General features: G+C 38.8%; 1 protein-coding gene across 1 annotated transcript in view; it reads left to right on the forward strand.

Annotated features, from left to right (window-relative positions):
* The window catches only part of LOC311080918 (uncharacterized protein), a 143217-nt gene that overhangs the window by 30178 nt on the left and 85098 nt on the right, over nt 1-27941 (forward strand). Inside the window, exons 9-13 of the mRNA XM_084111153.1 lie at nt 4254-4294; nt 7848-8031; nt 23666-23775; nt 26706-26949; nt 27455-27547. The gene's annotated coding sequence lies outside the window, so the exon portion shown is untranslated. The remainder of the gene's footprint in view (nt 1-4253; nt 4295-7847; nt 8032-23665; nt 23776-26705; nt 26950-27454; nt 27548-27941) is intronic.

Below are 27941 nucleotides of genomic sequence, written 5' to 3' on the forward strand. Positions count from 1 at the left end.
AATCTCCAGCTCACCATCGGTGTCGCCAAACTGCTCCATCTCCAAAACGTACGTACGCATGGGTCAGAGTTTGCGTGCAGGTGCGCACATTTTCCCGTCAAGTTTGTTTTTATAAATCAAAACTTATGCGTCGGAAGTGGCGTACGCCTCTTTCAGGGCCTGTTTTGTGCGTACGCAACGGTTATAAATGAGGCCCCTGGTCTTTCACAGGTGACTCAGAACTGTGAACGCTTGACTATAAGGTCAGAGAATCATGGCAAATATGGCAGTGTTTCTTTATGAATGTTTTGTCAGGTAACCTAAAATTGTTTTTATTTTTTAGTGTTATTCAACCTGACTATATGGTTACACCAAGTCATTATAAGTTTTTTTTTGTTGAAAGAAATTCATATTTTCATTCCGCAAGGATGCATTAAATTGATCAAAAGTGACAGTGAAGACATTGTTCATCAAAAAAATCCTGAAAAAAAAAAAAAAAAAAATCATGGTTATCCCTTCATCCACAAAAATATTAACAGCGCAACTGTTTTATATAATAATAAATGTTTATTGAACAGCAAATTGGCATATGAGAATGATTTCTGAACGATCATGTGACACTGAAGACTGGAAATTACTGTTTTTGAAAATTCAGCTTTACCCATTCTTCTAATTCTAATAAATTTATATTAAAAATAAAATATATTAAAATAGAAATACAGTTTAACTTTAACTGAAACAGTTAAATATATATATATATATATATATAGTTTCATAACTCTTACATTTAATTACATACAAATACATAAAGTATTTAGTATGGCTGAAATGGTGCATTGACCAATCAGAATCTATTTTACAAGAAGTATTGAGAAAAACTGATCTGTGATTTATGTGTTTATTGATTAATACTTAACCTGTAAAGCTGGAGAGGAAGGACTCTAATAATTATTCAATAGCTAAAGATGCTAACATCATGAAAGAAACGCCATGTCTTTGAAATCAATGTTAATTGATTAACATTGTTGTAACGGTTGTCTGAATATTGCAGTGTCATGCGATTCGATCATGGTGCCTCTTTATGAATGTATACCATACAGTAGTACATTAAAAGATTTAAGACATTCAGAGTCTAACATTAAAGGGCTTATGATCCTAATTTGATACAAAACAAAAGTCTTAAAAGGAATGTTCTGGCTATTAACAGCGTTTGTGGCATAATGCTGACTATCACAGAACACATTTTCAACTCGTTTTTAATTAAAAATTAAAAATCATTGTTACAGTAAGGCACTTACAATGGAAGTACATGGGGACAGGTGATAAAAACAGTTTTTAAACAATAGTTAACTTGTATTAAACCTTTCTCATTCTTTTAAGGGCATAGGTTACATCTAATCTAATCTAATCTTTTTTTTTTTTTTTTTTTACCAGAACATTGTGAAAACATTTGTTTGCGATGTTTCGACTGAACTTCTGTTCCCTGAAAGTGTAATTTTAATTTGTCTAATTAAACATAGCGTCTGCTCTGACAGACTGAGGTTCGTTCTTACTAAACGAAATGGAAGAACTTGAATTGACCTTATAATTGTGTCACTCTATAATGATTCACAAAACACATCTCTACTCCTTAGTAAAACAAACCCTTTGTAATAGTTGTTATAGTTGTTCTTAATCTTTAACTGTGATGGGAGTCTTTCTTCATCCCTTCATCCCACACACTCCTCTTCATTGAAAGTGTCAGGTCAAATGGATAAACAGCATGTATTTACCCATCATCACGATACTGTCAAACGTGACTCTGTACTAGCGCTCGCTGGGGTATTTATGACTCTCATTCACTGTCTTCTATTTATTATTACCTGCGTTGCCTTTATTATCTCATGGCTTCACACTAGCCGGTGATACATGGACCCTCCTCTGAATTTTAATTTCAGAAACGTGTGATTATTCCTGCCAGGGCGCTGTAAGAGGACGTCCTTCATGGTTCTCTCTCAGTGATGGATTAACACCCGGCCGGTTAATGAATGGCTCTCATAAGTTGTTAATGCTGTTTTAAGGTGCAATTTCTATTAATTTTCTAGCCAGCGTGACTCGCGTTTTCTCTTATTCAACACTTTTTTTCTGCAGCATTTCTTCTGCAGTTTGTTTGAAAAGAACAGCTTTAAAGTGTAGTCATATAAAAAAAAGACAAAAAGTAATTAAAATATCAATTTGAACAACTTGGAAGTGTATAGAAGCATTAATTTATATTATATATCTCTGTGGGTGTGGATGTGTGTAGCCATTTTGAGTTTTTTTTCTTTTCAGTTTAACATGTAATTTTACTACTTAGCACGTAACAACTTTTTTTCTTAATTTTTCATTGATTTTTATTTTATTTTAAATTAAACATTGCAATTTTTGCATTTTAATTAATATTTTTAATTAATATTTTAAATCCATCCATCCATCCATCCATCCATACATACATAAACCTTTTAACAGGTTTAACGTGTCGGTGGACGTGTGTTAACCAATAAGCCATGGCTCCTACTTATAGAAGCATTATCAAAATAATAAAATCTTTATTTGTAGGGTCCATTTCACACCGTATCTATGCAGGGCTTGCATCCGTGCTCCTTACTAGCCGTTCAGCGCTCCGCCATGCATTTTATTGGCAGGTGCTGTAATCTTCGGATCCCTACAACAACCCCGGCACATATGTAAGCTGTCATCCTCCGAGCCCGGCCTAAATTACTGCATAGCAGGCTAAGCTAAAAGCTCCAGTTAGAATACGGCATGCTTCAAAAAGCCCACGCTGGATGGCTAAATTAGCGAGCGGCTGCGTCGAAGCGCGGGCAGGGGGATGCCTTCCCTTCACTGGGTAGATTATTCTCAGGTATCAGGAGCCAAGAAAGAGGATTATTTCAGTGCAAATAGAGTTGTCAGTTTAGAAACTCCAGATGCAATCATTTCCATCTTGGGATAGTTATGGGATCAGAAGTGGGGTTTGTGTTGAAAAGCTGGCGTGGGATGAGCTATCACTCTCTAATGAAGGATTTTACACACTCAGGGTGAGCGAAGTGTCAGCTAGAGTTCTCTCCTGATCCACACCTTTTTTCCCTCTACCGGTTTTAATAGCAACGGGCCTGTCTGACCTAGTGGTAATTGTATGTTTTGTCTCTTCTTGTCTATTAGAGGGTTAAAAGTGTCAGGAAAGTGGGTACCATTGACCTTTGACCTCGTTCACAGAGCTGCTCACATTAAAGAAAGGGCTCTTTATTATGGCCTTGCGGTGGCCACTTCCACTCCGGACTGGAGTGTCAGCTCTCATCATGTACACCAGAGAGAGGTGAGGGTGTCCGCACAGTGTGCCAGTAATTTTTTAGTGAGATTTTCATGATGAGAGCATAAATTGGCAATAAAAGTTGAAGAAACACCCTGCTATGCAGTTATGGTGTTGCTGGGTGGTTTCTTACTAGTCTTGTATAGCCAGGCCTTCAGACTGACGGCTTTGATTAATTGATTCTGTATGTGTTTCCATCGTAGTTTCTGTGCATGTTTTTCTTTCTGGTCACTAGATATGGTTATTGGACTTTTTGCCTTTTTAATCAGTGAAAACTGTATGTCTGATCACTTAGAAAAACAGTTCCTCACCTTTTTTCATCAAGGTATCATTCACATCTCAAGCAGTGCTGGATTAGCTACACTGGTAAGTGCACTAGTTAGTATTTGGTGTGGTACTGTACACCACATGAATACAGTAGCTGTAAAATGGTCTTGTATTGTCTATAATAATTATGAATCAAATGCTGGACTGTCTTATTTCATAGTTTAGTATTGAGCATTTATTCCCTCTGGTGTGTGTGACACGTGAGGGGGTTCCTGCCAAACGTGGTGGCTGGATATGTCGCACTGGGGTGTGCAAGCTTGGAAAAGGTCACACATTTGAAGGGATGGCCATTATGTTGATGTCACTGCATGATGATGTATCGTCGGAGCCGGGCTCTACCTGACACACAGCGAGCACGAATATGATTTCAGAGAGCATTAAAAATTCAACAGCCTGACCTAATTACACTGTAATATTCAGATGAAGGACTGCACATCACACCGGGAGCTTGCTTTTGGAATTCATTTCTAATTTTATTTAGTTTGATTCGTCAATAGCTGGGATTGTAATGTCTGACGCGATGCAGTGTTTTAATTGTGGTATTACATTGTTTGTTTATACCTTCAACTGTAGTACCTTGTACTATATGCTATTAATATGCAAATCCCTTTTCCCCCAGATGCCATGTCCATGCTGATGTTTTGATTTATCAAGAGTGGGGTAAGCTGTGCCACTTTTTATGTGAGTTGTCCATTAAGAAGACACTAATATGCCTTATTAGATTTCAGGATGTTTGCTTTAAAATCAAATTAGGAGAAAGCATCTATAAGTAGTTACATACTGTAACTTGCCCAACATTAGGGGTACATTAGGGATGTTTTTCAGTGTACATTAGTGCAACAATTGTCAACATTTTGAAATGGTATTAGTAATATTAATAGTATTTCCTTTGAGTGGCAGATTTTATGTCAAAGCATCTAACTCACTTTAACCCACACGTCATATTCTGGGAAAGATTTGTTTAAGAAGTCATTGCTTTTCCTTATAATGGAGCCAAATAATGGAGGTGTATTGCATTTTTAGACCTGGTTAAATTTCCTTTGACATAATTAATTTGACCTGTCATGTAGAAAATTTACTTTGAAATGCAAAATGATTTTGTTTACTTTCCTTGTGAGACAAATTGTGCATTAAAGGAGTGACATCTTACCCACACCGCAAAAAAAAAAAGACTTCTTAATTACTTTTTAATTACTTTCTTTGAAAATATCTAAAAATCAAAAACAAGATAAATATACCTGAGAAGCTTGTTTTCTTAGATTTCATTTTAAAAATGATTTGTTTTAACGAACTGGCACATTTCCCCCCTTGTTTTTACTTAAAACAAGTGAATTTTTTATTTTTATTAAAGATGCGTATTTTTATTAAAGTGTTGCTTTTCAAGTACATTTTCAAGGATTTTTAGATATTTTAAATGCAAAATTAGATCATTCTCATTAAAAAAATAACAGTTTTTGCAGTGCACTGACACATCTTACCCCTCTCCCCTTGTGTTTGGACCGTAAAGTCACTTCACTTAATATGTGTGGTGTGTAAAACGTGAGGTGGAAATCCTTATTTACAGCGTCTGTCTTGCTTTAGGCCCACAGTCTCTGCTAAAGACGCAGAGAAGCTGGGATTACACTCAAGATAAACACTATCTCTACACACAGGCAGTCTTAGAGAAAAGCGCTGCATTTCCTCGCATTGTTCTAGAGTTAAATCAATTCCCCGCGGCATTCAACTCCCTTTTCTTACCCCGCTGATCAGGCCCGGTTACAAACAGCAATCATTTGCATGAGAAAAAAAGAAAGCTCAAATGGAGAGAGTGGCGTATTATCAATATTACAAAGTGTTGCAGGTAGCTCCACTGAAGTCAACGAGGAGCCCGGCTTTTCATGTCTGTGCGCATTGATTTAATGCTACTTAAAACGAATTGCAGATCAATTGGATTACCCACAGGCAGATTTAATGAGCCACACACCGCAAAGGATGTTTGTGGCCCCCCGTCATCTCAGCAAGAGAGACTCGTCATTCTCTGGCAACAGTTTCTAGCAAATGACGTCTTGAGCGGCGGTCATAACAATAGCGAAAACTTTATGAAAGACTTAGTTTACTATGGTATTCTATGATATACCTTGGAATATCACAGTTTTATCAGTGTTTTAACATGGTACAATGATAATACCATAATTTTTAGACATAGATTTTAGTACCATAGTATTACCATGGTATTCTATGAAATGTCTTGGACCATCACTTTATTATGTTGTTGTTTTTTGAACATGTTTGGAAATGTATAATTATATATTACTATGGCTTTTTGGTCATATACCATGGTACTGCCATAATATTCTTCGAAATACTTTGGAGTACTATAGTTATTCCAAGTTTTTTTATCATGTACTATGGTAAAACAATGGATTTTTGGACATACACTCTTAAAAAGAAAGGTTCTTTATTTGCAACAATGGTTCCATGAAGAACCTTGCATGGAACTTTTCTATTGCCAAAGATTATTTAGATGTTCTTCACACTAAGAAAAACTGGTTCTTTTAAGAACTGTTCACTGACATGTTTTTTGGGAAACCCCAAAAATGGTTCTGTGGCATTGCTTCGAGAACCTTTTTTTTTTTTAAAGTGTAGATAGATCATAGTGTTCTCTGAAATAACTTGACTTCTATGGTGTGGTACTACCATGGTATTCATTTAAATTAGTTTAAAGGGATACTCCACCGTCTTTTCATATTAAACTATGTTATTCCCTTAACTAAAACGAGTTGATACATACCTCTCTCGTCTCAGTGCGTGCACTCAATCGCTCTGGCGCGCGGCGAAACTTTGTTCACTCAGTTCATTCAATATGGGCCAAGCAGAGAAGCTACCAAACACCTCCACGTTTTCCCTATTTAAATACAGTTACTCGCGTAGTGTAACTCGACCTAGGACGGTGACACAAAACAAAACTTTGCGCTTTTCTAAGCGTGTAAAATGGATAACTATATTGTATGGCGGAATACCATAGCAAGTGCTTATGAGCACTTCGACTTGGCGGAGTAATATCTTCACTAGAGGGAGCGGGGGCCGGTGAGAGGATTTTTCACGAGTGAAGATATTACTCCGCCAAGTCGAAGTGCTCATAAGCACTTGCACCCTAAAAAGTACTGTGGTGGTACCATTGTACATTGAAGGTATCAAATAGTACTTTGCCATATACACCATGGCACTGAAATTGGTACTCCATTGTGGGTTTTTTTGGTATTTTTCTCCAGATGTACCATATAAATACCATGATATATGAATATAGCAATCAGTCAGTACCATGTATCTATAACAGTACATTGAAACCTTGAATATCTGATACATTATCATCGCTGTGCCATGGTGATCTCTTGAATTGAAGGTCCCCAGTTCTGTGCCAGGTCTGCAGTGAGTAAAATCGGTCTATATTTATACAAGTTATTTTGTAAGTGATGTAATGCCCAACCTCATATGTCTTTATCCCCTTTTTCGTTTCCCTGCCAACTTTCCATTTCCATGCTCTCTCCGCAAGACTGACCGTCACAGACCGGGTTCATCTTGATACTGGCATAAACTCCCTCTGTTTGACGGGCATGTTTTGAGTGGCTCTATACCATCATAGCGAGAGATGTAGAATAAATATTTATCCTTGGCTGCTGATCCGCACCTGGGATCAATAAGGCTTTTTCTCTGTGCTAATCAGATTGCCTCAGGATCATATAATTACTGTTTAATATCCGGTTACAGTGAACAGAGGGAGAACGCCTGGCTGCCAGCTCATGATTCCCCGCTCTGTCATTGGAGCAGTGTTTATATCCGCGAGTCCGACCGCAGGACGGCAGGCACTCTCACAGGCCGCCCGACGCCTCGGGATCACTCAGCAGACGCTGTCTTCCAGTTGGACACGGAGGGGCACTCGCATTTAGATCAGATTCCTGTTTAGAATCTGAGGAACATTAAGATGGAAACGTTAAGTGTAGCGAAACAAGGAATTGTGGAAGGGCTCGCCTTAAAGTGAAGTTTAATTTGCTTCTTTGGATGTGTTTTAAAGACTTTGTGTTTATCTATTAGTTAATTTTTTACTCAATTCATCGAGGGTGTCTTGCTTTAAGTTTTAGTTTTGCTTCACAACAGAGCTCCTGTTTACACTCAAGTTTCCCATTAGCTCCTCACCTGTTTGTTAGTGATTCAAACATTATTTCACCTCAAACAGATCTGACCTCAGCTTGCCTGACCCCACAGCCACCGACGCACGTGACCTTCAGATGAAGTGCATTTATCCACCTGAGGAGAAGTCACGCTGCGCAGCCACCAGTTCGGTTCTTGGAAATCCTGCCACATCAGAATTCAATCACACACAAGCACCATCCAGGCACCCCCTTGTTGACTTGATTAAGGTGAGTGGAATCGCTTCAAAACCTTCACACACTCACAGGAGGCGCTCATAAGTCTGATTTCAAAGCTTCGTAATTGGGAAAGGATATTTTAGACCTGGTGTGGAGCCCTGTTCCTGTATTGTTTCCTGACTTTAATGCTCACAGGGAACGATTATGGTATGAGGGTCCATTTAAAGAACAACTCTGCACTGAAGATGAAGAAACCGCGTCAACAGCCATGTCGTACCCTGCCATTACTGCTTCGGTTGCCTACTCCTATCCTGCTATTTGATCCCATTAAAAAAGCCTACTAGAAGGACTGCAATTCATTCAGACGTATTGTATGTGGTAATGTACACTATTAAGTACTAGTATATTGAAACAAACCTTTGATTAAATGTATTTGAATCACAAAGAAACAGCAAGAATCCTCCCTTGCCTTTGTTAATGAGGGTCTCATTGTGCTACCTGTGCTCACCGACTTTTGTGCCTGTGGTTTCAAGAGGCCTTTCTTCGCTGTTCTACTCTAATATTAAATCAAATCAACTTGGGGAGAAAAAAAAAAGGCTTTTGTTCACATTTGAATAATTTGTACATATTGTTAGTTATATTGGCTGATCCCATAACAATGTGAGGCAAGAAAGGACGATATTTTTTTCCTAGCATAATTGGCATTAAAATGATGGCTGCATTGAAAAGTTAGTTTTTATGGTTTAGGTTTACTTTAGGTGTATGATTTGTTTGTTCATTATGCATTCATGCAATTCATTATGCTAGTTTGTGTTGCGAGGTTATTTGGATACGGGAACACAAACAAACGAAAACAAACTTGAACCGAGCACGCATGCTGCTGCATTTGCATTCGCGGCGTAAACCGAAAAGCGTCACAAGTAAACATGCAGCCAAAAGGGTACAAAAACAAGACTTTTAAACACTCGAGCACCTTAAATACACAATACAAAGGCATTGCTCAGCCATACCGAGAAAGGCGTGCAAATCTATGTAAGTATCATACTGTTTGCATAATAGATTAGAAATTAGCATTTTTGTTCATTTTCCATGTATGCACAGTGCCCTGGAAGAAAAACGCTCCATGCATATCAGATCAGCCAGCCTTCCATTTTGCGCAGTATATTATTTGACAATCTAAAATGTGTAATTTGCATGAAATTGCTTAATTAAAACACAGTCACTTGGGGTATTAATTTCTTTGTCTGCCGACGGAGTGCGGCGCAGGCAGATGTAAAGGGCTGTCAGAGAGGAATGTCAGGGAGAGAGAGGGGGGACACCGCGTCTTGGCCTGGAGAGGGTTACGATGCCTGCCTGCTCTGGGCACACTTGGTAAACGGAGGACCCTGCTTCGGCGGGATCCAAAGGGGAGGATTCTGGGGCGATGGAGGAGGAGGGCGGCTGGCAGCGTGCCATCGGCTCGTGAGATTGGAGAGTCGGCCAGATCAAGCACCACATGCTGTAATTCATAGACACGCTTTTGCGATAGGAAACACACTAGGCTGTAATATATCCATGTATCATGACTTTTTGTATGTATTTTTGTATGAGTGTTTTGTACTGAAAGTTTGATGCAACTAAATAATTTTTAAGGGAATACTTAGATTTCTTTTTTAAAGCTCGAGAGACTCAGTGGAGCACTTTTTTTTATTTGTTTTGGAGATCATCTGAGATTTTCCAGTAAAACTTTATTTCAGTGGTCCACTTTAGACATTGTGCTAACCATATAGTAACTTTGTAACTACGTGTCAATTTATTCAACTAACCCTAATCTAACAGTCTACTACAGTCTTCTAATACTCTAATGAGAGTTCGTTGACATTTAGTTGCAAAGTTACTTATAGTTAGTTGAATGTCTAAAGTGGACCAAGGAGATAAAGTGTAACTGATTTTTCTCTTTAAATTCTATAGAAAATTTAATTTGACACAAGTTGACAAAATCGTTAATGTACAGTAAAATTAGTATCTGAAACATTTATGGCCAGTATAGCCAAGATAATTTGATGAGAAATGTGTAAGTTCATATTACAATTGCTTGCAAATCTGAGCACAGTTTGAGAAATTGTTGAATCTCTTTTGAACTCTGAAAAAAAAAAAAACAACAACAAAAAAAAATCTTAAATTAAATCAAGAGACATTTACTTGAGAAGCAAAATAACATAAAAAATCATCAAAATTAAGTGAGTTTTTGTTTAAAACGAGTAAAAATATCTGCCAATGGGGTAAAAAAAAGAAGTTTATTACGTTTTTCTGACCCCACTGGCAGATATTGTACTTCATTTTGACATTTTTTCAGAAAACAAGATTTAAAATCTTGCTTCTCAAGTAAATATATCTTGATTTAAGAATGTTTATATATTTCTACTGGAAAACAAGACAAAAATACTGAGGAAGAACACTTTTTTTTTTGAGTGAATTGAGTTTTTCTTTTTTTTAAAATAAGTCATTTAAATATTTAAAACAGATCAAATGAATTAATTAGAATTAATAAATAAATTGAAATATAAAATACATATTTAAAGATTTTAAATATTTAAAAAGGTATTATTTATAAAATTACTGGGATTTCTGTTCTTAAGAGAAAAAATATTTCCAAATAATCTCATCTATGTCCAGGAGAAACAACTGAGATGTTAAAGAGATCACATTTATGATTTTATTTGAAACTGAATCTGACATGCATGTACATGTAGTCACATTAGTAAGCACATTGGTATACAAATGTATCTGGCAAACCTTGTGGCAAACCTTTTAATTATAGAAAAGAATAACAGTAAAATGGCTGTTTTTGGAACAGAATCTGACATGCGCACACACACACTAATGAAATCAACCGCTCATATACATACTCTTAAAGACTGAAAGCTTATTGATAGATCATGACGTGTCAGATGAAGTGTCCCGTTTCTAGTTTGTGAAGTGTCACTGTAAGTCTCGCGCTGTACCCTTTTGTCTTAAATATCAAAGCCAACACGGGCACGTTAACATTTGAATATTTTCCAGTTCTTCATAAGGGGAGATCGTACAATAGGGTGGGGGGGAAAGGGCTCGTTGTAGTGAAGTAGCACATATCAAAATGAAAGAGCCCTTTCTCTTTCCTTCTCTCTCTCTCTCTCTCTCTCTCTCTCTCTCTCTCTCTCTCTCTCTCTCTCTCACTCTCACATCAGTGACTGCCTGTGAAGGGCTTCCAAATCACAGTCCTTGTACCATTCAGCACATACAAAAGGGCTGTGTGAGCCTGAGCAGGCAAGGCCTAATTAAAATCCTTTAACAGAGAGAGAAAGAGCGGGGCACATGGAGCTGGGCTGGGATTGTAAAGGAGGCTGTCAGTGAGTTGGGACGTCGACAGCCACACGCAGACTCTGTGACAGCTCTCCAGAGCAGCGAACACATACGCCATTTGCTCAGAGGGCCTTAATTGGGTCTTTGATGTCCCTTAGAAAGGTGGCAGAGAGATGGAAATGTTATCGTCGCCCACTTTCATAATGCTTGCCAGCTTAGATTGTTTACAATTTACAAAAGATGTGCTTTTCTTGTCTTTTTCACCTGCCTCTTTCTCACTTTCTAATAGTGATGGGTCAGGATGCACGATTAGTGAGGTCAACAAGTGAGTTTACCCCCCCCCCCCCCCCCCCCCTTTGTTTTTAGAGGCAATCCTATAATAATAATAATAATAATAAAAGTTAATTTTTTTTACATTTTATTATTATCTGTTACAAAAACAATTTCCCTTTATTTTTAGCTAATACATATTGCTAAATGTAACAACAACAATAATAATTAAAATTATTACGAGATAGCATTATAATTATTATTATTGCTGCTACTACTACTGTTATTATTATTATTACTTTTATTGTTATAATTATATAACAATTTCATCTATGATTATTTTTAGCTAAAATATTGAAAAATTATAGTGGCAACAACATTAATAACTAGATGCGAAAGTTCGTCGAGACAAACTTTAAGTTGGCTTGAGAAAGTTTGGACCGGAAAGTTTTTTGCTAGGCGGTTGTTAGGATGTTATGGGTGGTCGCTATGGTGTTGCTAGGTGGTTGCTAAGGTATTCTGGGTGGTTGCTAGGCGGTTGCTAGGGTATTTTGGGTGGTTGCTAGGGTGTTTTGGGTGGTTGCTAGGCGGTTGCTAGGGTCTTTTGTGTGGTTGCTAGGCGGTTGCTAGGTGGTTGCTAGGGTGTTCTGGGTGGTTGCTAGGGTCTTTTGGGTGGTTGCTAAGCGGTTGCTAGGGTCTTTTGGGTGGTTGCTAGGGTCTTTTGGGTGGTTGCTAGGCGGTTGCTAGGGTGTTTTGGGTGGTTGCTAGGATATTTTGGGTGGTTGCTAGGGTCTTTTGGGTGGTTGCTAGGCAGTTGCTAGGGTATTTTGGGTGGTTGCTAGGGTGTTCTGGGTGGTTGCTAGGCAGTTGCTAGGGCGTTTTGGGTGGTTGCTAAGATATTTTGGGTGGTTGCTAGGGTCTTTTGGGTGGTTGCTAGGGTCTTTTGGGTGGTTGCTAGGCGGTTGCTAGGGTATTTTGGGTGGTTGCTAGGGTGTTCTGGGTGGTTGCTAGGCTGTTTTGGGTGGTTGCTAGGGTGGTCTGGGTGATTGCTAGGCGGTTGCTAGGCGGTTGCTAGGGTATTTTGGGTGGTTGCTAGAGTGTTCTGGGTGGTTGTTAGGCAGTTGCTACGGTGTTCTGAGTGGTTGCTATGGTGTTGCTAGGGTGTCCTAAGGTATTTTGGGTGGTTTCTAGGGTGTTCTGGGTGGTTGCTATGGTGTTGCTAGGGTGTTCTAAGGTATTTTGGGTGGTTGCTAGGGTGTTCTGGGTGGTTGCTATGGTGTAGCTAGGGTGTTCTAAGGTATTTTGGGTGGTTGCTAGGGTGTTCTGAGTGGTTGCTATGGTGTTGCTAGGGTGTTCTAAGGTATTTTGGGTGGTTGCTAGGGTGTTCTGAGTGGTTGCTATGGTGTTGCTAGGGTGTTCTAAGGTATTCTGGGTGGTTGCTAGGGTGTTCTGAGTGGTTGCTATGGTGTTGCTATGGTGTTCTAAGGTATTTTGGGTGGTTGCTAGGGGGTTCTGGGTGGTTGCTATGGTGTTGCTAGGGTGTTCTAAGGTATTTTGGGTGGTTGCTAGGGTGTTCTGGGTGGTTGTTAGGCAGTTGCTAGGGTGTTCTGAGTGGTTGCTATGGTGTTGCTAGGGTGTTCTAAGGTATTTTGGGTGGTTGCTAGGGTGTTCTGGGTGGTTGCTAGGCGGTTGCTAGGGTGTTCTGGGTGGTTGCTATGGTATTGAGGGCGGTTGATATGGTGTTACTAGGTGGTTGGTAGTTGTCACAGATGGTTACTATGGAGTTTTTATAGAGTCCTTAGCATGATCTTGGTATGATTTAGCACTTAACTAATTGATATTAGCATGTAGCTATTCACTGCTAGCATGTGTAGCATGTTGGAAGTGCTGTTTGCTAGCATGAGTCAAAAGAGCCAAACCTCATCTCTATACGATGTTCTGATACAGAGATATAGGTCTTGCAAAACGGTTGCTAGGGTACTCAAGTTTGGTTGCTATGGAGTTGCTTGGGAGCTTGAAACTTTAAACTTAAAACGTTTAAAGTGGTTTGAAGTTTAAAGTAGTTTACGAGTTTTGAGTTTACAAGTTTAAATGAGTTTAGAGTTTAAGTTTAAATGAGTTTAGTGTGTGTGTGTGTGTGTGTGTGTGTGTGTGTGTGTTCACACACACACACACACACACACACACACACACACTCAGAGTTTATGAGTTTAGAGTTTTTAAGTGTATAAATTGATGAGTTTATAAGTGTTAGAGTTTTTGAGTTTAGAGTTTATAAGTTTTAAATGAGTTTAGAGTTTATAAGTTTTAATGAGTTTAGAGTTTATAAGTTTAAATGAGTTTAAGAGTTCAGAGTTTATTAATTTATGAGTTTAAGAGTTCATAAGTCTATGAATTCATGAGTTTATAAGTTAATTAGTTTATAAGTGTATAAGTTTAGAGTTCATTAGTTTAAATGAGTCTCATTGGCTAATATAGTATATAGAACGGCAGTTTGGTTTAGTCTTCAAGGTATTTTGATTTGAATTTTCGTCGGTTGGTGAGTTTGAATCTGGATTTGAATTTTTTAGAACTCCCCAATGTAAGTCAATGGGAGTTTTTCCGAGTTTTGATCGTCATTTTTAGGAAAACCGTAAGTCCGATCAGTCTGAAAAGATATAGCACACTAAGTCAGAACAGTTTGAGTGTCTGAGCCGAGTTTGGAGTATGTAGAGTTAAAGCTCTAGGAGGAGTTTGAGTCAGATTTTTTTCCGCTCAGAAGAATAATAATAACTAGATGCGAAAGTTCGTCGAGACAAACTTTAAGTTGGCTTGAGAAAGTTTGGACCAGAAAGTTTTTTGCTAGGCAGTTGCTAGGGTATTCTGAGTGGTTGCTAGGCGGTTGCTAGGATATTTCTGGTGGTTGCTAGGGTCTTTTGGGTGGTTGCTAGGCGGTTGCTAGGGTGTTTTGGGTGGTTGCTAGGGTGTTCTGGGTGGTTGCTAGGCGGTTGCTAGGGTGTTCTGGGTGGTTACTAGGGTGTTCTGGGTGGTTGCTAGGCGGTTGCTAGGATATTTTGGGTGGTTGCTAGGGTCTTTTGGGTGGTTTATAGGCGGTTGCTAGGGTATTTTAGGTGGTTGCTAGGGTATTTTAGGTGGTTGCTAGGGTATTCTGGGTGGTTGCTAGGCGGTTGCTAGGGTATTTTGGGTGGTTGCTAGGGTCTTTTGGGTAGTTGCTAGGCGGTTTCTAAGATATTTTCGGTGGTTGCTAGGGTCTTTTGGGTGGTTGCTAGGCGGTTGCTAGGGTATTTTGGGTGGTTGCTAGGGTGTTCTGGGTGGTTGCTAGGCGGTTGCTAGGGTGTTCTGGGTGGTTACTAGGGTGTTCTGGGTGGTTGCTAGGCGGTTGCTAGGATATTTTGGGTGGTTGCTAGGGTCTTTTGGGTGGTTGATAGGCGGTTGCTAGGGTATTTTAGGTGGTTGCTAGGGTATTTTAGGTGGTTGATAGGGTATTCTGGGTGGTTGCTAGGCGGTTGCTAGGGCATTTTCGGTGGTTGCTAGGGTCTTTTGGGTAGTTGCTAGGCGGTTTCTAAGATATTTTCGGTGGTTGCTAGGGTCTTTTGGGTGGTTGCTAGGCGGTTGCTAGGGTATTTTGGGTGGTTGCTAGGGTGTTCTGGGTGGTTGCTAGGCGGTTGCTAGGATATTTTGGGTGGTTGCTAGGGTGTTCTGGGTGGTTGTTAGGCAGTTGCTAGGGTGTTCTGAGTGGTTGCTATGGTGTTGCTAGGCGGTTGCTAAGGTATTCTGGGTGGTTGCTAGGCGGTTGCTAGGGTGTTCTGGGTGGTTGCTATGGTGTTGCTAGGCGGTTGCTAGGGTATTTTGGGTGGTTGCTAGGCGGTTGCTAGGGTGTTCTGGGTGGTTGCTATGGTGTTGCTAGGCGGTTGCTAAGGTATTCTGGGTGGTTGCTAGGCGGTTGCTAGGGTGTTCTGGGTGGTTGCTATGGTGTTGCTAGGCGGTTGCTAGGGTGTTCTGGGTTGTTGCTAGGCAGTTGCTAGGTGTTCTGGGTGGTTGCTAGGCAGTTGCTAGGTGTTCTGGGGGGTTGCTAGGCAGTTGCTAGGGTGTTCTGGGTGGTTGCTAGGGTATATTTGGTGGTTACTAGAGCATTTCTAGATGTTGCTAGGGTGTTCAAGATGGTTGCTAAGGTATTTTTGGTAGTTGCTATGGTGTTACTAGGTGGTTGGTAGTTGTCAAAGATGGTTACTATGGAGTTTTTATAGAGTTCTTAAAATCTTTAATAACGAGTGCCTTCAGTACGGCACTCGGCCTGCGGCCTCGTGCCTATGGCCGAATAGGCACAAGCATGGAGCAATATCGCAAGGCCACGAGTGTAATATTGCGTTAAAAAATACAAAAAAATGTAAAAAAAAATTTTTTTTGGTTTAGGGTGGTTGCTAGGGAGCTCTTAGTGGTTGCTAGGGTGCTGAAACTGGTTGCTATGGTGTGGCTATGAAGATTTTAGGCCATTACTTATTGGTTGCTTGATAATATAAATCCTCTGAGGGAGAGAGAGAGGGAGAGACGCAGGGCTGTCAGGCCCTTTGGAGTCTGTGTGTGTGAAAACGGCAGTTTGGATTCAAATGTTTTTAGAACTCCCCAATGTAAGTCAATGGGAGTTTTTCCGAGTTTTGATCGTCATTTTTAGGAAAACCGTAAGTCCGATCAGTCTGAAAAGATATAGCAACGCGAGTCAGATCAGTTTGAGTGTCTGAGCCGAGTTTGGAGTATGTAGAGTTAAAGCTCTAGGAGGAGTTTCATATAGAAATTTTAGTCTCGGAATAATAATAATAATAATAATAACTAGATTAAAAAGTTCGTCGAGACAAACTTTAAGTTGGCTTGAGAAAGCCGGACCAGAAAGTTTGAAGAAGTTTGAAGTTTAAATTAGTTTAAAGTTTAAAGAAGTTTGAAGTTTAAAATAGTTTGAAGTTTAAAGTAGTTTAAAGTTTAAATTAGTTTAAAGTTTAAAGTAGTTTGAAGTTCAATTTAGTTTAAAGTTTAAAGTAGTTTGAAGTTTAATTTAGTTTAAAGTTTAAAGTAGTTTGAAGTTTAATTTAGTTTAAAGTTTAAAGTAGTTTGAAGTTTAATTTAGTTTAAATTAATTAGGGTGTTCTGGGTGGTTGATATGGTGTTGCTAGGCGGTTGCTAGGCGGTTGCTAGGGTGTTCTGGGTGGTTGCTATGGTGTTGCTAGGCGGTTGCTAAGGTATTCTGGGTGGTTGCTAGGCGGTTGCTAGGGTGTTCTGGGTGGTTGCTATGGTGTTGCTAGGTGGTTGCTAGGGTATTCTGGGTGGTTGCTAGGCGGTTGCTAGGGTGTTCTGGGTGGTTGCTATGGTGTTGCTAGGCGGTTGCTAGGGTATTCTGGGTGGTTGCTATGGTGTTGCTAAGCGGTTGCTAGGGTGTTCTGGGTGGTTGCTAGGGTGTTTCTAGGTGGTTGCTAGGGTGTTCTGGGTGGTTGCTATGGTGTTGCTAGGCGGTTGCTAGGGTATTCTGGGTGGTTGCTAGGCGGTTGCTAGGGTGTTCTGGGTGGTTGCTATGCTGTTGCTAGGCGGTTGCTAGGGTATTCTGGGTGGTTGCTAGGCGGTTGCTAGGGGTTTCTGGGTGGTTGCTATGGTGTTGCTAGGCGGTTGCTAGGGTATTCTGAGTGGTTGCTAGGCGGTTGCTAGGGTGTTGCTAGGCGGTTGCTAAGGTATTCTGGGTGGTTGCTAGGCGGTTGCTAGGGTGTTCTGAGTGGTTGCTATGCTGTTGCTAGGGTGTTCTGGGTGGTTGCTAGGCGGTTGCTAGGTTGTTCTGGGTGGTTGCTAGGCGGTTGCTAGGTTGTTCTGGGTGGTTGCTATGGTGTTGCTAGGCGGTTGCTAGGGTATTCTGGGTGGTTGCTAGGCTTTTGCTAGGGTGTTCTGGGTGGTTGCTATGGTGTTGCTAGGCGGTTGCTAGGGTATTCTGAGTGGTTGCTAGGCGGTTGCTAGGGTGTTCTGGGTGGTTGCTATGGTGTTGCTAGGCGGTTGCTAAGGTATTCTGGGCGGTTGCTAGGGTGTTCTGGGCGGTTGCTATGGTGTTGCTAGGTGGTTGGTAGTTGTCACAGAGGTTACTATGGAGTCTTTATAGAGTTCTTAGCATGATCTTGGCATGATATAGCACTTAAGTAATCGCTATTAGCATGTAGCTATTCACTGCTAGCATGTGTAGCATGTTGGAAGTGCTGTTTGCTAGCATGAGTCAAAAGAGCCAAACCTCATCTCTATACGATGTTCTGATACAGAGATATAGGTCTTGCAAAACGGTTGCTAGGGTACTCAAGTTTGGTTGCTATGGAGTTGCTTGGGAGCTGGAAGTTTTAAACTTAAGAAGTTTAAAGTGGTTTGAAGTTTAAAGTAGTTTACAAGTAAGGAGTTTTGAGTTTACAAGTTTAAATGAGTTTAGAGTTTAAGTTTAAATGAGTTTAGAGTGTGTGTGTGTGTGTGTGTGTGTGTGTGTGTGTGTGTGTGTGTGTGTGTGTGTGTGTGTGTGTGTGTGTGTGTGTGTTCACACACACACACACACACACACACACTCAGAGTTTATGAGTTTAGAGTTTATAAGTGTATAAATTGATGAGTTTATAAGTGTAAGAGTTTTTGAGTTTAGAGTTTATAAGTTTTAAATGAGTTTAAGAGTTCAAAGTTTATTAATTTATGAGTTTAAGAGGTCATAAGTCTATGAATTCATGAGTTTATAAGTTAATTAGTTTATAAGTGTATGAGTTTAGAGTGCATTAGTTTAAATTAGTCTCAATGGCTCATATAGTATATAGAATGGCAGTTTGGTTTAGTCTTCAAGGTGTTTAGATTTAAATTTTTGTCGGTTTGAATTTTTTAGAACTCCCAATGTAAGTCAATGGGAGTTTTTGAATGAGTTTTTTCGAGTTTTGATCGTCATTTTTAGGAAAACCGTAAGTCCGATCAGTCTGAAAAGATATAGCACACCGAGTCAGATCAGTTTGAGTGTCTGTGCCGAGTTTGGAGTATGTGGAGTTAAAGCTCTAGGAGGAGTTTGAGTTGTAAATTTTTACGCTCAGAAGAATAATAATAACTAGATGCAAAAGTTCGTCGAGACAAACTTTAAGTTGGCTTGAGAAAGTTTGGACCAGAAAGATTGAAGAAGTTTAAAATAGTTTGGAGTTTAAATTAGTTTAAAGTTTAAAGTAGTTTAAAGTTTAAATTAGTTTGAAGTTTAAAGTAGTTTGAAGTTTAAATTAGCTTAAAGTTTAAATTAGTTTAAATTAGTTTAAAGTTTAATGTAGTTTAAAGTTTAAATTAGTTTGAAGTTTAAATTAGCTTAAAGTTTAAATTAGTTTGAAGTTTAAAGTAGTTTAAAGTTAAAAAGTTGTTGGGGGTTATCTAGTGGGTTGCTAAGGTGTTTTGGTTGTTGCTAGGTGGTTGCTTGTGTTTTCTGGGTGGTTGCTAGGGTGTTGCTAAGCGGTTGCTAGGGTATTTTTGGTGGTTGCTAGGGTGTTGCTAGGAAGTTGCTAAGGTATGTTGGTGGTTGCTAGGCGGTTGCTAGGGTGTTCTGGGTGGTTGCTATGGTGTTGCTAGGCGGTTGCTAAGGTATTTTGGGTGGTTGCTAGGGTGTTCTGGGTGGTTGCTAGGGTGTTGCTAGGCAGTTGCTAGGGTGTTTTGGGTGGTTGCTAGGCGGTTGCTAGGGTGTTCTGGGTGGTTGCTATGCTGTTGCTAGGCGGTTGCTAGGGTATTCTGGGTGGTTGCTAGGCGGTTGCTAGGGTGTTTTGGGTGGTTGCTATGGTGTTGCTAGGCGGTTGCTAGGGTGTTCTGGGTGGTTGCTAGGCGGTTGCTAGGGTGTTTTGGGTGGTTGCTATGGTGTTGCTAGGCGGTTGCTAGGGTGTTCTGGGTGGTTGCTAGGCGGTTGCTAGGGTGTTTTGGGTGGTTGCTATGGTGTTGCTAGGCGGTTGCTAGGGTGTTCTGGGTGGTTGCTAGGGTGTCTTGGGTGGTTGCTAGGCGGTTGCTAGGGTGTTTTGGGTGGTTGCTAGGCGGTTGCTAGGGTGTTCTGGGTGGTTGCTAGACGGTTGCTAGGGTATTCTGGGTGGTTGCTATGGTATTGCTAGGCGGTTGCTAGGGTATTCTGGGTGGTTTCTATGCTGTTGCTAGGCGGTTGCTAGGGTGTTCTGGGTGGTTGCTATGGTGTTGCTAGGCGGTTGCTAGGGTATTCTGGGTGGTTGCTATGGTGTTGCTAGGCCGTTGATAGGGTATTCTGAGTGGTTGCTAGGCGGTTGCTAAGGTATTCTGGGCGGTTGCTAGGCAGTTGCTAGGGTGTTCTGGGTGGTTGCTATGGTGTTGCTAGGTGGTTGGTAGTTGTCACAGATGGTTACTATGGAGTATTTATAGAGTTCATAGCATGATCTTGGCATGATATAGCACTTAACTAATCGCTATTAGCATGTAGCTATTCACTGCTAGCATGTGTAGCATGTTGGAAGTGCTGTTTGCTAGCATGAGTCAAAAGAGCCAAACCTCATCTCTATACGATGTTCTGATACAGAGATATAGGTCTTGCAAAACGGTTGCTAGGGTACTCAAGTTTGGTTGCTATGGAGTTGCTTGGGAGCTGGGAGCTTTAAACTTAAGAAGTTTAAAGTGGTTTGAAGTTTAAAGTAGTTTACGAGTTTTTGAGTTTTGAGTTTATGTTTAAATGAGTTTAGAGTGTGTGTGTGTGTGTGTGTGTGTGTGTGTTCACACACACACACACACACACACACACACACACACACACACACACACACACACACTCAGAGTTTATGAGTTTAGAGTTTATAAGTGTATAAATTGATGAGTTTATAAGTATAAGAGTTTTTGAGTTTAGATTTTATAAGTTTTAATGAGTTTAGAGTTTATAAGTTTAAATGAGTTTAAGAGTTCAGAGTTTATTAATTTATGAGTTTAAGAGTTCATAAGTCTATGAATTCATGAGTTTATAAGTTAATTAGTTTATAAGTGTATGAGTTTATAGTGCATTAGTTTAAATGAGTCTCAATGGCTCATATAGTATATAGAACGGCAGTTTGGTTTAGTCTTCAAGGTGTTTAGATTTAAATTTTGTCAGTTTGAATTTTTTAGAACTCCCCAATGTAAGTCAATGGGAGTTTTTGAATGAGTTTTTTCGAGTTTTGATCGTCATTTTTAGGAAAACCGTAAGTCCGATCAGTCTGAAAAGATATAGCACACCGAGTCAGATCAGTTTGAGTGTCTGAGCCGAATTTGGAGTATGTGGAGTTAAAGCTCTAGGAGGAGTTTGAGTTGTAAATTTTTACGGTCAGAAGAATAATAATAATAATAATAATAATAATAAGTTTAAATAGGATTTCAATATGTTGGCTCTCTCAAGCCAACTTAATAATAATAATAATAAGTTTAAATAGGATTTCAATATGTTGGCTCTCTCAAGCCAACTTAATAAGTTTAAATAGGATTTCAATATGTTGGCTCTCTCAAGCCAACTTAATAATAAGTTTAAGTACAATATCAGTATGTTGGCTCTCTCAAGCCAACTTAATAATGATAGTACTAGTAGTAGTAATAATAATAATAATGTTGTTGTTGCAGTTATTTTATATTATTTAATTATTTTAAATGCTGGGGGATGAATTTTGATACTTCTCAGAAAGTTTTTTTTTTTTTTTTTTTTTTTTTTATGCTCAAGTTGCGTCTGTAAACTCATCAAAGCACTTTTGCGGGCTGTGAATGGCCCAAAACCACGTTCGATCTGCGTAATGGACTCAGCTTAATTATGCAGTACATCCATAAGTAGACTACATGCGACCCATTGACAAGCCGTTGTTAAAAATATGTTGCACATCCCTTCTTCCAATGTCATTACTCCGTTAGCTCGCATTTTAACTCTTGTCAGGGTCGTGGCATCTGTAACTTCCACTCCGTGCTTAATTCTCACCCCATAAATTTGCAGCCATTGCAATGGGGTAATAAAACGAGCGTGTGTATGTGTGTGTTTAAGCTTGGAAGGCTAGAGAGGGGCAAGTCCCTGCTGCCACCACTGATCAAATGAAACAACAAGGGCAACGGCAGCTAATGCGGGGAGCTGTTTAGTGCAGAGCTGCCTTTTGAAATGATGATGATAATGGATTCAGTCCGCTCATTAATGGAGTCCGAGTGCTCGTTAGAGTGAACAAACAAGCCAGCCTGTCAGCACTGGAAATGCCAAGTGCCGGCAACTGTCTCCGTTTTATGTGAGGACACCGCGTTCTCGCCATTTACCCACCTACTCCACCCCCAACATCAAAGACGTTGGCGGGGACCACCGCGACTCACCAACCACACCACCCTCAGAGGCGGCCCAGGCGAACAGGGTCACCGGGTCAAGAGGGATGAAATCCATTGCCTCGCTTTTGGCTCCGTCCTCACATAAGTGGAGAGTTTTGAGCCAGTGTGTTCGCTCATACAAGCAGTAACTAGTGGGAGTTTATTTTTATTTAAAGCTCATATGTGCCATTTTTTTCCGATCGGTTGTAAAGTGTGGTCACATTAGCGAAATTTTGCAGAATGTCTATTGTCAATTGGTTTGAGTAGGACAAACTTAAATTAAGTAGTTCAGTCAAATTAACTTTTATGAGTATTTATCACTTTCCTTATCTTTCAAGTTCACAGAGCTGATATATTTTAAGTAAACTGAACTGTTTCATTGTTTTGAGTTTTATGAAATTATTTCTTTTGATTTAGACGAACTTAAGTTTAATTGAAACAGCCAATTATTACAGCATGTCTATTTCTCAGCATGCTTTGCCGATGGCACTCAAAAGGGAGAGTAAATGCTAAAATTAAGTGTAATATAATGTTTGTTTTTTTGTGCAAGATTAATGTTAAGTGGGAGATTTAGTAGTGATTAATGTTTTGTTATACTAATTTAGAAGAATTTCTGTTAATGTTGTTTTAGTTACCATCATGGTTACAAGTGGTGCATGCAGCTTGATTTGAGAGCAAATAAAACCTTTATATTGCTGCACTCATACAGCAAGTGCTATTGTATAACATACTATCATTAACGTGAACAAATTAGTATGTTAGCAAACTAGCTTGTTAAAGCTAGCTAAGTTTATACTAATAAGTGTTCACATTGAGATTGGATGAAAGTTTTAAATTAAATGTATGAATTAGTGTACTCAAACATTTCAAGTTAAGAACAATTCAAATATATAAGTAAAAAATAAAAATATGCCAGTTCTGCTTACTTAAAACTTTGAATTTCTTAACCTAAATAATCTTAGGCAACTGATTGCCTTACATTTTTTGAGTTTTGCCAACTTATTCGGGTTTACAGTGTGCTAAAAATGTTATGCTCAAAAACTGTTTATTGGTTTCCTTAAAGTTCCTCCTAAAGTTCCCTAACTATAAAGTGAAAACTTTAATGACTCTAATAGGACATTTATCTAATGGGAAAAAAACGTTTGCTGTTTTTTCATTGATATAACAATGTTTCTTAGTTTTTTCCTTATTAGTTATGTACATTAGTACATCAGTATTATCATAATCAGTAAGTCATGGCAACTTGTGTTTTTACATTACTTGAACTCATCACAAAAAATTTAAGCAATGTCAACTTTATGCGAAATTCAACTCAACGTTTTAAGTCAGTTTAATATAATTTAAGTTGAAATGACTTGTATAGCCAATTTGATTATACTTAAAAATGTAAGGCCTTAAATGAACTTACTTTACAGTGTACATCTTATGTTGTTAGACTAATGTTTATTGCACTCATTTAGTGATGTGCGTTACCATGACAGTGTTTTGTGTTTGTGTGTATGACACTGTGAGCACTATATCTATATAATAGTATTCATGAAAACTAGTATAGTATTTGCCTCACACGGAAATCTCACACGAAATTCACAATTGCATGGATTCCTATTGAAATGATTGGATTTGGCCTGCGGAAATTCACAGAACAACGATAAATGTGACCTCACATTCACACTTTCACTTTCATTTTCTTCTGTCCAGTGAGCGTCATATTTCATTACAAGAATAAACGCTGACTGTGGCTTTTCCTGTCTCTTTTTGTTTGCAGCCCGAGATTGGCTCACACCATTGGCTCAACCAAAGATGGGGGCGGGACTATCTGTTTGGCCAAACAATGGAAACAGTTGGGACAGGAGGGACCTGTATGCAACTGTTGTGGTTAGTTTCTCTATTCTCGCATATCCTTCTGTGTGAACTTATTTCATGTTCTGAAAACAAAGAAATGATTAACATGCTTCACCTCCGCTGATACTGAAATACGGCACTCTCATAAAGCAGAGATGAATGTTTTTCCCCGCCTACATCCTTCAATTAAACATTGGCTGAGTTAAACTGAGTCATCTACTGTATGTCAGACGATCCTCGATCTCCCAGCGTCTTTGAACCCATCAAAAAGTAAAATGACAACGTCTTGTCAAGGAAGTTGAAAGATCAGAGATAAAATCGCTAGGGTCTGTCACAGAAGTACTAGCTCCCACCAAGCACGTAATGAATGAACGTTGGCTACTTTTTGTGATTCGTAACGCACCTTATCTTCCCACAACAGATCTTTGCTAATCAGCGTCTCGTCTTAGTACTTGTCACATTCTTCTCGTGTATACATAGTAATCATACCTCTCCATATCAGAAACGCACTGTAATACTGATTAAGTTTAAGGAGTCTTTTTTTTTTTTTTTTTCTTCAAGTGCAACCAAGTGTGAAGTTTCAGATAACGCTGTGTTATGCATGAAAGGAACATTTGATCATATTATAGTTTTTTGGAGGCAGAAAGAGAGAAAAGATCACCAATGAAAAGTCATTGGCTATTAAAGTCAGGCAAAATTACCCGGGTTGCATTAAGAAGCTTTAAAAAGAGAGAGAGAGATGTATCATGCATGTGGAGATGCATAAACATGACGGGGCAGCTTAAGTAGAAAATGAGATCTGATGCCTTACTGAAGAAGAGACCTCGTGCTCAGAATGCATTTAAATTTAAATATTCATATCATTATAATCCAGAGGAATATGTAACGACTGTATGATATTTTATTGAGGAGGTTTTAAAAATGAATGCTGTCCCAACTCCTTAATAAAAATCCTGCCAAAGCTCTTAGTAGTCATACTGAAGGCATTCCTCTTTGGTGTCATGCCAGTCAAGTCTGCTACAGGTCCTCGAGTGCTTTGCCCAGACCCACACACACACACACTCTCTCACAGGAACTCTTTCTTCTAGCAGTATTTACTTCTTTCTTTGAATCTTCAGATTGTTCTTGTGCATTTATATTTTCAGAAAAACATGCCAGAGAGTGGCTGCACATAACAACCCCATGTGTGTTCAGTCTCACACACGATGCACATAACAACCCCACGTGTGTTCAGTCTCACACACACACAGACATTTACTTTGCTGTCTAAATGGGGACATATCGTAGACTTCTATTTTATTTGATATAAAATTAATAAGAATGGCTACAAATAAACCTTAAATGAATGTAAATTCCCAGGTAAATGGTTTACTTGGTTCAAACAAACATACTAACAAACATACTATACTGTGTGTGTGTGTGTGTGTGTGTGTGTGTGTGTGTATATATATATATATATATATGCACCTTTTAATTTTTTTATATTAAAAAAAATATAATAATAAATTAACAAAAAAATATGTATATTTAAACATAACCTTTCTTTAATCTCACTTTTGGAGACAGTTTTGAACAAAAAAAAAAGTATGGATAATAAATTCAGAGACACATAAAACTGGGTATTTGAATGGGGGAGTACTAGGGCTGCTCGATTATGGAAAAAATCATAATCACGATTATTTTGGTCAGTATTGAAATCACGATTATGTAACACGATTATTTCACATGACTTTGGGAACGTGTTGCATTTATTAAAAAGACACGGTAACACTTTACAATAATGTTAATTAGTTAACATTAGTTAATGTATTAACTAACATGAACTAACAATGAGAAATACATTTGTTGCAGTATTTATTAATCTTTTTTAATGCTAGTTAATAAAAATACAGCTGTTCATTGTTTGTTCATGTTAGGTTACAGTGCATTAACTAATGTTAACAAATACAACCTTTCATTTTAATAACGTATTAGTAAATGGTGAAATTAATATTAACTAAGATTAGTAAATGCTGTAGAAGTATTGTTCATTATTAGTTCATCTTAACAAAGGTAGTTAATGCAAATAATGAACCTTATTGTAAAGTGTTACCGAAGACACCTTTCAACAATTCTTAAAAAATCGAAATTTGAACATTGATTGTACTTTTTGAAATATTAAAATAAATACTATATAACAGATAATACTTCAATGAGTATTTGAATAATTCCCGCAGGTCTACCACTTATAATGCGGGAAATTCCCCCGCAAACATTGATTCACTTTAGCATGTAGATTGTATGAGTAGCCTAAATGAATCCACACAGATTATAAAATATTTTAAAACTTTCTCCAAGACGCAATTTCACAAACCGCGTGAGTGTTCAGCGGTGCTGCGTCTTCTCTCTCTCCGTCTCTCAAAATGCGCTGGACAAGGCAAGCGTCGAAACTACACTCTCGCGTTTAGGAGTCAGGACATGACGGAATTGTCACTTGTACAATCGGGCCAGCATTGCATCGTAACTAAAGTTTATCATTTTCACTTCTTTTTAAGTTTTATCAGTTTAAACATTCAAGCTGAGAGAGTTTATGGCATCGGGAGGGGCGGATGTGTGCGCGCGTCATTCAGAACACAAGACAAAATAAGAGCGTTCTTTCAAAACGGAACATGGCAAAATAATCGTTTTTACTCGATTATACTATTTTGGTGATCGTTGGGAGCAAAAATCGAAATCGAAATTCAATTAATTGCACAGCCCTAGGGAGTACCATACATTTTACATATAGATAATCATTGTTATAGATTAAAATTGGTAATTGGGAAAAAAATTATACAAAGCGCTTCTCCAAAAGTTTTCAGGTTTACTTCAGCTGTGAACATTATTATAAAAACTAGTTTAGAAACACACATGCCGTAGGCTTGCTGCTCCTTGTGTATGATAGTACAACAATCATTCTAACACACTGTACGTTTGTGGTCCAGGTGTGATGTGGAGTCGGTGCAGTGGTCTCCTGTTGTGTGTGTGAGGTGTGAAAGGCAGTACACACTTCTTGAGGAGTTGAGGACAGATTGAGATCTGTGCTGCTGAACAGCTGTCATTCCCTGCTCACTGTCAAACAACATACAGGGACGCCTGGGGTTCTGTCAGCTCTACCGCCATCCAGAACGTTTATTTATCTGAGGCGGAGGAAGAAAAGCTGGAATAACACAAAGAGAGGATGATAAGGCATGTACGTTATGTGAAGAATGTCATTTCATGTCTTAATAAAAAGCAAAGGGGATTAACTGTCGTTTAACGGCATCCAAACGGCACTACTTAACAAATAATCTTTTATGTTTAGAATGTCATAATATAATAATAATAACATTTTCTTACTGCTATATATAAAGTGTGTGTGTGTATATATATATGTATATGTATATGTATATATATGTATGTGTGTATGTATATATATATATATATATATATATATATATATATATATATATATGTAGATGTGTATATGTATATATATATATATATATATATATATATATATATATATATATATATATATATATACACAGTATACGAATATATTAAAAAGAAAAAATATAAAATTACACGCTCACGCACATAATCATCATCATCATCTTTTTGACTTAAGACTTGATAATTCCTGCTACATTTTGTCATTTAGTTGACTGTCCATTGTTTAACTTCCTCTTGATCGTTCTATATTCATCCTTAGATTCTCGCACCTCCAGCTCAGCGTTGATATCTGTTCAGAGAGAGACAGAGGGAAAGGAAGAATGGAAGGAGGAGGTGCAAAGAAGAGGAGGAGGTAAAAATAAATTGCATTCCCCTCCTAACAGGGAGCCTTCACTAATTATGCTGTTTGAGTCCTCACAGAAGCCAAGTCTTCTAAATAGACCTGTGCTCGCTGAACCCTGAGTCGGGGGGTTCCTGGCGGTGCCCAGCCGGGCTCGGCTGCCCTACTTCCTGTCGTTAATTATCTTTTGTTTGCCCTTGATAATCCGCGGCCCGCCGTGCCCGTAATGAAAGCTCTGAATCACCGCTAAGTGTAAAAAACAATGGCATTGTCATTACCACATCATCAGCGCATTATAAATAATGAATGAAACGTGCATTAGGCAGACAGGGAGAGTTTATGAAAATGACTTGTGAGAATAGATTAAATTACAACTATTATTACTTTTCCTTTTGATGTAGTGCAT

Source organism: Abramis brama, assembly GCF_963993115.1.
Source record: "Abramis brama genome assembly, chromosome: 4".
Taxonomy (NCBI): domain Eukaryota; kingdom Metazoa; phylum Chordata; class Actinopteri; order Cypriniformes; family Leuciscidae; genus Abramis; species Abramis brama.